Source organism: Lagopus muta, chromosome 9, assembly GCF_023343835.1.
Source record: "Lagopus muta isolate bLagMut1 chromosome 9, bLagMut1 primary, whole genome shotgun sequence".
Taxonomy (NCBI): domain Eukaryota; kingdom Metazoa; phylum Chordata; class Aves; order Galliformes; family Phasianidae; genus Lagopus; species Lagopus muta.
Window position 1 is genome coordinate 7,794,291 of NC_064441.1, and position 9,814 is coordinate 7,804,104.

General features: G+C 43.2%; 1 protein-coding gene across 1 annotated transcript in view; it reads left to right on the forward strand.

Annotated features, from left to right (window-relative positions):
* Positions 1 to 1,217: 1,217 nt before the first annotated feature.
* Positions 1,218 to 9,814, forward strand: part of SENP5 (SUMO specific peptidase 5) — a 150,836-nt gene continuing 142,239 nt past the window's right edge. The window contains exons 1-3 of the mRNA XM_048954469.1: positions 1,218 to 1,395; positions 4,199 to 4,267; positions 4,973 to 5,085. The gene's annotated coding sequence lies outside the window, so the exon portion shown is untranslated. The remainder of the gene's footprint in view (positions 1,396 to 4,198; positions 4,268 to 4,972; positions 5,086 to 9,814) is intronic.

Below are 9,814 nucleotides of genomic sequence, written 5' to 3' on the forward strand. Positions count from 1 at the left end.
GGAGGGGCCGGCAGAGAGCAGAGGAAAGGAAAGAGCGGCAGCGGGAGCCGCCCGGCCTGCTTTATGCGGGGGAAACGGCGCCCTGAGGTGCAAGGGATGCTGCCCCTTGCTTTCACGTTTTGGAAGATCGTGTTGGTGGTTTTAATGCATCCCTTGGGTTCCACAGTATTGTGTTCATCGATATTTCTTACAGGCAAATAATGCAAGTTGTAAGCCATCGTTGGTGCCCTCTTTAATTGGCATTCGTGAGTCACCTCTGAAACTTGTTTCCATAGTGATTCTATAGGAACAAGTGCAGTGCTTGGAAAACACGACCCTTTGCTTGTCAGGAATGCTGAGAATTGTGCAGAATTGTCTAGAATATCTGCGAGGAGAGGCCGAACGTACCGTGCTGTGGTAGCATCTGCTGGGGAAACACCTCCAGAAGTAACAGCACGTGCCGATGTCCGGGCTGAATCGGACAACCTCTGCTGACCTGCCCTGCTGCTCCCATGCCTGCCCCCGTGGGCTGGGAGGGCTGCGCTTCTGCTTGGGGCTGCCGTTCACAGCAGTGCCTCAGCACACTCCTGAACCACGGCCGTGCACCTCTGATGTTTTGTATTCCGCTTTAGTTTATTTGCAAGAATGTGTGGAAAAGCTTTTTAGGATGTTCAGGAACGTCGGCCAGCATTTTCCAGTCTTTGAAGGCCCCTTTAAAAAACTTATAAGCTGCTATCTGGGAAGCAGGTACAGCATTGAAAGGTCAGACTTGGCCACTGACAACATCTGGGACTTGCTGCATCCTCTGGCTTTGAAGCTTTCTAAGCTTCGTGCAGTCGTCTCCACTGAAAGTCTGCTCAAGGCCCGTGTTTGTGTTATCATCGGGCTGAAGTGATACCAAAAAGATATTCAATAATAGCTTTGTCTGTGCTGCTGTCGTTAGGATCCACAGCTGCACTTTATGTGCACGCTATGCGCTTGGGTAGATGTCTCCCCGAAAGACAATCTTGGTGAATCATGAGATCTTTGGTGGGAATGAACAGAACGACGCATTTATTAATACGGGGTAACAGATGGACCAGCTAGTTTAGCAGCTGGGTTTCCAGTCATTACTCATGCAGATCAAAGTGAAGAATGATATATCTAAAGAAAGCAGTAGGAGTTGACGCCTCCTGAAGCTGAGCTCCAGTTGAGCAATCCCTTGGAAATTTCAGAAAGCTCCTTTTAGAAATCTCCTACCACGACTTGAACATACCATGAAGCTGTCACGGACTTCTTGGAAATCCTGGAAGACCCTGAAATCTCTTTCTGCACTTGTGCACAAGCAGTTCCAGCCTTGTGCTGCAGTTGATATCGTGCATTAAATAATTCCCACAGCTAGCAGGGCAGAGAAACATCGTACACAGTTTATTCAAGGTAGGTCGTGCTGAGGATCAAAATGACTTATTAGGGTGTTGTTAGCAAGAGGTAATGTTTTTCAATTCGTCGTTCCCAAAGGATCCTGCCTAAACAAAAGCATGCTTCCTTGGATGTAGGAGTGGATAGCAAAGATTCTGGAAGGTCTCCAAGGGAGAGAAAAGGTCTGAGTTGCAGAAGCCCCATGCCTGTTACTTAACTAGTCCCAGGGTTTCGTTAATGCTGACTTATCTTGTCATTGCACTGAAACTGCAATCTAGACAAATTAAAGAATACTAGTTTATAAGGTGCAATACTGTTAATGCACTGAGGCTTGTTTTGTATTCTCTAGTACTTTGGTATAATTTGACATCCACAGAATGATGATTTTAGGTTGGATTTGTCATCCTTTTTAAAAGTTATTTCACAACTTTGGTGTTGTTTTTTTTTTTTCCACACATATTTGTGCTCCCTGTAGCTGCAATCAGGCTTTAGTTATGAAGTCTCCATGATGCCATGTCGAGTGAAGTGGAAGAACTTCCAGAGGTGGCATTTTCTCTCTTAGTTGAAGATCTGTCTCAGTGAGTCGTTGTGCTTTAGGCTGATGAGGAACATTGCCCAAAATGCTTAAATGAATGAGGAGCCGAGCGCTGTGCAAAGCCAATGGGATTTGGGCCGCTTTATTTCATTTCCTTGTCCCCTGTGCTCAGTGTGTTCTGGACTTTCAGACTTCGTGCTGAGGCCGTAGGGTGGATGGGGCCTTTTGCTGAGCAGCTGACTCACTTGTGTGCAATGTAGGCACCGTGGTTTGTGGCTGTGCTCCCTCACTGCTCCGAAAGCAGGTCTGCAGCGCTCCTCCTTCACCTCTGTACGGTTGTGTCTCTTAGCCTGAGTCCTCTCATTGCCCGTAATATAACGGATATTCCCAAGGCAAGTACTTGAAGCAGAAGAATATCTTTACTTCTGTCATTTTTTTTTAATCATTAACTCCTCTGTGTATTGTGGAGCTCCATGGTCATACTTTCAGGTCTTGAATGCTCTCCTTGTGGAATGATTGCATTATTTCTGACAGTTGTAGAGGATTGGAACCGCGCCCTGGACACGCCTGCAGCTGAGCTCTGTTCTCTGGTATCTGAAAGACTTTCGATGTGACCACAGCCCTGTCATTCTAGCAGTTAAATCGAATAGGTGATACAAATTAGAAGCTTTCCATTGACTTCTGTTGGGATGAGAAGTTTGCACTTCAGTATTGTTCCTTTGTAAAGTGGGGAAGCGGTACTTTCCTCAGAGGTTACGTGTGGGCTGGTGTTTGAAAAATGTGGAGATATGTAATGGGAAGAGGCTTAGAAAGCATTTGATAGGAGTTGACTGCATGCTTTCAGGATAGAGTTTGTTCTTTCTGTTGCAAAAGCAAAGAAAGAGCGATTAAGCAGGTGGCAGCTGCTGATAACATCCGGGCAGTCCTGGGCTACATTTGTTTTTTAAGTTAATTAGAAGGCTTCTGCACTGCTGTGAGTAGCATGTCATGTATTTCCCTGAGAAAGTCTTCAAATAATGTTTTTTTTCCATTGCTGAGAAAAAGGTAATTTAATTGTATAAAGAAAGTGCTTTTCCCTTTGATATTGGCAAGTCATCTAGGTAAGTTATTTGTTCTCGAGGTTGTTCAATCTGGAATCCCATGAAGATGCCTGAGATTTTTAGTCACTGAGCTGATTTCACTTCAGTTTTGAAAGAGCCGTACTGGCTGAGCTGCAGCTGTATTGAATTTGAAGTACCTTTCCTCATTGATTAAACAAACCTCCAGGAAGCAGAGTGGTGTTTCTGTCCTTTCAAGGCGGACCCAAAGCCTGTGAGCTGCGCCAAGGCAGGAGCCCCGCAGTGCCTCAGCAGCTCTTGGATTGAGCAGGGCTGTATCCACAGCATCACTGGATGTAGTAAAACAAAAAGCCTCAAGAGAGCCAGCCCTGTGTGTGTGCTGAAGTCTCCATCTCCTCCAGCAGAGCGTCTTAACCTGTAAAACGGAGTATTTTGCGTTTAAAGAGCTTGTTCCAACATGTAAATGTTAGCAGTAAAGATGGTTGTTAATAAAATGAGCTGTGTCGGTAGAGGTATTGCCTTGAGGTAAACCTTGGCTTCTAGAAACTGAAAGTTTTCCACAGAGCTTTAATTTTTGTAAGAAATTGGCATCTGTTTCTGTCTGGAGGAAAGCACAGCTCAGATTCCCCCAGTTCTGGTTCTGTCAGCAGTGCTGGCTTAATAGGAGAATGCAGATAAGTACTTTCAGCCTTGTGCCCTCATTTCATCTGCCTGGAAAATTATAATCTCCTATTTTAGAAGTGTCCCTTAGACTGTAAACTGTTGATGGACTGATTGCTTGCTGTGCTCTGCTTCTGTCTGCTTCTGGTCATTCCGGGAGGGGAGCTGAGGTTTCACCTGGGTTTTAAAGAAAAAGTAGCTGAGGTAAACATTGAGGTGTGTTTAATCACTTTTGTTTTGTTAATCCTTGTGAGATTTTTGTTTTGTATGAAAAAATGTAAATATTAGGAGGCTTTCCTCCCTCCCAGCATTCCAGATGCTGTTGCCAGGACTGGGTCTGAAATGTGTGCCTTGAAGCTGCTGAGGAGCTCACTTGTAAGCCTTCTCCTCTTTTGTTTGTGGTTTCTTTTTAGGGTTGTGGAGCACCTGCAGGCCAGCCCTCAGCTCCCATGGTTTGTGCTGTAGCCCACTCAGAATGCTGTTCTGTTTTGTATGCTGAGTGAATGCTACTGGCAGAAATGAACGTGTAAGGTGCAAGACAATGAAAAACTTGTTCTTTTATTTTCAGGTGGTGCAGAACAGAACAGCTGCCCAGGTTCTGCCAGGATGCAGTAATGCAAGCACAGCCAGCACACAGGTAATCACATTATTTTGGCTTGGAACTGCTGCAGCATTGCTTGTGCTAACCCGGGGCTTCATGACACTGCTGTCAGCAGTGACCAGAAATCTTTGTTCTTTACACAGCAGGAAACAGAAATGACAGTTCATGTTGAATTACAGAAATATATTGATTTATTTCATGCAGATCTGGGAAGTACTGAGATGATAATTTACTGGCTTTTTTTTCAATAAATGAAGCAAATGTATGTTCTGCTGTTAAAAGTCATTTTGTCCTGTGCTAGGTACTGCAATAGCGAGACTATGAGCTCTTGTATAACACGATTCCTTTTGTTTTAGCAGGAATTTAACAAAGCACTGATTTAGTTTATTTGTCAGTAATGAGTAAAGACTCAATTACAAACTATTTACAGCTTTCTGGATTTATGTGGATGTGATGTTTTGTGCATCTTGAGCTCAGAGTTTTTCCATTCTCACATTTCTGTATGAAAAAGCTGAGTATCAGGGATTTTACATAGCTCCAATTCATTACACGAAAGGAGTTCTCGAGTTTCCTTTACTATTGTACATTTGCATTGCTAACATTCATCTTCTGGACATGGAAGCTTCCACCTTTGGGAGCACATTTTTTCCTGAAATCACATCAGAACTGCGTTTAATTCTCACTGCATTGGAATTGTCTTTGCTAATTTACTGGGCTAACAAACTGCATGGCTTTCTGCAGAAGGAAAGAGAGAGAAGCGCGAACCGTAAAGAACTGCTGCCTCAGAGCTGCTGTTGCCATAGAGCTTCTAATGAGGAAAAAAACTGCAGCAAGGATTTCTGCTGCTGCTGAAGGTAAGATGAGGGCACGCAAAGGCTGTAAGAGGGGGTGGGGAGGCAGAGGGAGGGAGAAGAGGAAGAAAGTCTGCGTCCTTGCTGCCTAAAAAAGGAAATTCAGTTTCAGTGTACACGAGTAGAATTGCTGGTGCAGAAGAACAAAGCTATCTCGGTTGTTTAGGGTAGCAGGAGTGATGAGCAAGCAATCGCATTCCCATGCTTTCGGGAGGAAATGCTGCAAAGAAGGGAGGAGAAGCAGAGCTGTCGTTTAGAAAATACTGCTGCTTCCAGATACCTGCTTCTTGGCACTGTGCTGGCGTTAGGATTGGTCCCCAGGGCAAAGACAACTGTGAAAAAATCAGACAGATAAGCAGGAAGTAAAATTAGTGCTGAAAATGTTCAGCATACGCTTACAAATTCTGTGGGTCTGTATTAAAATGTGTTACATTCAGCAGTGCAGTGCTGTGAAGCCTTTCAAACTGCAATTGTGGTTGTTTCTTTACAGTGAAGTTGTTATGATAAATGAATCCTTTATCAATCTTTAATGCTGAATACAGAAGTGAGGTCAGACCTGCTTTCTGTGGAATCTCTTGAACAGGAAAAGCTCTGTAGAATAAGACTCTCTAAAATCTCTCCAGTATTATCCACAAAATACTCATCCCAAAAGCTGTTGTCACTGTTTCTACGTCTGTTGTATCACATTTTGCAGCTTTTTGCTATTGCTTCCCTGCTCATTCTCAGTCTCTTATCACTTTCTGAGATGACTTAAGCCCTGCCCAGCAAACCCAGCACACCTGCCATGTTTTCACAGCAGGACCCTTAAGAGAATAAAACAACTTTTAGAGGGTGTACTAAAGGCAGTGATAACACTGAGTGTCTTAGCTACACTGAGAAAAGTGTGTTTATATTGCTCAACCACCTGCTCAATGTACTGAGTATGTTTGGATAGAACAGAATTGTGAATTTCCTTTGCAATTTCTTAATTTGCACTTCATCGCCACTTATCAAATGTTTGACTGTTTCTCCTGGAATTGTGTCTGAAGATTGGCACAGAGTGAGTTTTTCCAGTAGCAGCCTGTTAGATTGATCGAGAATCATCAGTACAGGTTATAAAGAAATGTACATTTGGGATTCTGATTGCTGTCAGCATTACAGTCTCTCACTACGACGTGGTTATTCTGTGAGATGATGGGAGTTGCATGAGCCATTTCTGAGTTGGGAATTGCACTGTGAAAGATCTATTGATTATAACACATCAGTTATTTTCAGAGGTACCTCATGAGGAAGCAAATGTGTAAGTGTACTTCTTGGGAGTTTGACTCATTTTGTGAGTCACACTCACTTTGTCAGTCTCATGCACAGCAGATAGACTATCTGCAGACTTTGGAACCATTCTTACCTACAGCAGCCCTCAGTGAAGCCAGTGGTTGATGACATCCTATTAAGGTTTGCGTGGATCCCTTGAGCTAACACATGAAGGTGAAGTCTTACTCCATGATTGAGGTGACCCTTGATGATACAAGCATTTAGTTCAATGTCAGCAGGAAGTTTAGTGGTTCTCTGCTCCAAAGGGTTACTAGGGTCTTGTGGGAGTGAATAATTACGTATCTGAGTTCCACACTGCATTAGACTGCATTTCGGAGAAGTTCAGTCAGCTTGTGGATCACATTCCTTGGAGTTCTTCAGAAATCCCAAACAATACCTTAGTCAAGTATGACTCTGTATTATAAACACCCCATATGGCAAAAGAAGGTGGTGGAAGCTGCTTTGAGTGGGATACAGGCACTGCAGAGCAATGACAGGTAATAAAGAAAGAAAATTGGCTTTCCACTTTTGCCACCAGAAACAGCTCAAGAGGAATGCAGTCTTTACTCAGCTGCTAACCCTTGAATGAGGATGAGGAGGAGTGGATCCCAGCTCCATCTCTTCCAGTCACTTACATGCACTGCTTGCTCCCTGAGCTCCCTGGTTAGCCATGACTTCTCACCTGGCAATTCCACTCCACTCCTTGTATAGACTGACTGTCCAGGGAGGAATGAATGATCCTTAAGCAGATTAAAGTTTAGTTGCCTAAAATAAGCTCTTGGTGGGAAGTTATTGTTGCACGGTCCTAGATCAACTTAATGTAATTCTACATCTACAAAAAGCAGACAGCTAGAAGCATTCATGTTGCTAATTGACAGATTATTCTCAGATATGGGTAAGTATCTTTTGCATAAAGTACATTTTGTTGCAATTGATGGTGTCCAAGTACATATTTATTCTGAAAAAGTGAAGACCTACTGTAGTGCTAATGCAGAAATGTCTTGGTGTGTGAAATGGAATGCAGATACTTTATGACCTTCAGATCAAAGCTGCTCTGTCTTAGGCTGTGTAAGCTACAACCATCGTGTCTATGAGCTTTTGTGGAAGTTTCAGAGGTGTTTTGATTGTGTTGTGGTGGAAAAGGGACTTTGTCTAAATCTAGCCTAAACGAAGGAGTTGTTTATAAATCTGCTGATCTGTCCGTGTGTTTGTATGGAGCTCCGAAGAAAGAGGAGATGTTGCACTTCATGCTTTTTTTCTTTCTTCTTCAATCTGGGTTATACTGTGGAATTGTTTAAGGAAAGAATGAAGTATGGCAAAACTTTGGCCAGAACACACTAATCTCTGCATTTGGGCCAGGAAAAAAAAAAGAGAGAAAAAGCAATTAAGCCACTGGTGTTGCTGTGATTAATGCCAGGACCTGCACCAGTTCCCAAAACTTAATGTGAGAGTTATTTTAATGGTTCATGTTGCCCATAATCCCATTTTTTTCTGTTTGCTAAGAGGTGCTGCACTGCTCTGTGTCCAGTTCTGTCTCTTTCAAGTAATACAATTCTTCACCACGGGCATTGGCAGTGCCCTAAGGCTTCATTTGTAGAAATGCTGAGTAGCCACCCTGCCGTTCGAAGCTAGTAGCAGCATTTCTCAGCACGGTTTTAGAATCAGGCCTCTATGCTCAAATGAGGTTTTTCAGTTTAGCTGTCCTAAGGCTGTTTAAATGATCACTCTGAATTCACCTGGACACCTCAAGCTGATCTATTTTTTTTCTTTAGGAGGTATTTTGTTAATAATGGGTTGATTTCAGGGAAGCTGGAATCAGTATCCCTTGATTAATATTATTCTCTGTGACTCAGAACTGAAAGAGCAAGATGGGTAGTTCACAATGTGAAAGCAGGAGTTCAATGTCTCATATTCAAGTTGCAAATCAGCAATATTGGAATTCATGGCAGAAGGGGTCAGAAGGCTGGGTTTCTGTCACCTTTGTTATTACGTTCTGAGAAGAGTTATTCCTTTAGAGCTTATGTTCAGGTTTTTGCTGAGCTTCAGATCAAATCAGTTCAGTAGCACCAGAAATTGTAGTACTTGTTGCAAGATGCCTTACCCAATGAGGAAAACTTTCACTGTTTCCTTCTTGAAACAGCCTTCTTCCTGCTTTGGGATGCAATAGAAACATGATTATTAGCTACGTTGTACCAAATCCAATTCGTTTAGTGCTTAAATTGGTGGAAACTGAATTGCAAAAATGGAGTTTGTGAACACAGTGAAATCCTGAGTTGTGTGAGAGTAGCTGGTCGTGGAATTGAAGTGTCAGTTTCAGTTGTTTTTAAGAATATTTGAGGAATCTGGATATTGTATTTTGTATGTCTGTCTAAGTGTGGGAGGCCACATAGTGCTGCCATTTCTAGTTCTGTAGCCACTTAAGCCCATTTTATCCGCAGAGCTGTGATTCTTGAATTGAGAGCAATTATCCTGGTGGCTAATAGACTTCAGGAAACAAGGAAATAAATGGGTTCTTACATCTCATAAAATTCCAGTGTCTGCTGTTTGTTCTCCCTGCTTTCTGTTGTCAGGTGCCTGCAGAGCTCCCTCCATGGCTGGTTACACTTGGGGAACATAGCATTAGATGATGACTGGAATTACAGAGTGTAACTAAAAGGTTGTGTCTGAATTACAACAAGCACCCAGCAGGCGACTCATAGCAAAGCTGAGGAGTTTTTTGCATGTCATTTAAATATGTGTTTTGTCTCATTGCCACATATGGAACAACAGAGAGAAAAGAGCACTTTAAATCCAGACAGTAACAAAATGGCCATCGGGTGGCTCTGGTTCTCAGCAGTATGAGGAACAGAGGTTTGATTCAGACGTATTTTCGTGCCCCAGGCTACCAGTTCCAACTCTGTATGAGCCAGAATGCTATCGGTTTTTTCTTCTGAGGCAGGCTTTGCAATTATTTCTTTACATTCACGTACAGCTTTATTTCTACACCTTGCACAGAAGGAGTAACTGGCAAACTTTTTAAGCTCTGCTGATGGAGGTTAGCATTTCATACAGGTTACACAAGCGTGGTGTTACTGATACAAAAGGCACACGAATTGTTAAGCCTGCTCAACCTTTCGTGGCAATCACGAAACCGTCATTCGGGGATGGTGTTTGGAGACCAGCGGTTTGGCTGCAGCAGGAAATCTGCCATCTGCTGGCCGAGAGGGGAAATTACACGGCAAGAGCGCTCCGGTGGCTCCAACGAGAGGAGAAACTGGCGGCTCTGAGGAGCTTTTCGGCAGCCGGGTGTTTCAGGGCAGCTCGGTAGTTTTCTGACAGCATGTTTTTCCATCAGAAAGTACTGTGCTGTTATAATGAAAGCTTTCTGTGGGAGCACGTCAGTGGGAAACAGGAATGTTCCATTCTGAAAAGGTCAGAACGTACCGTGTCCACATTTTTACAC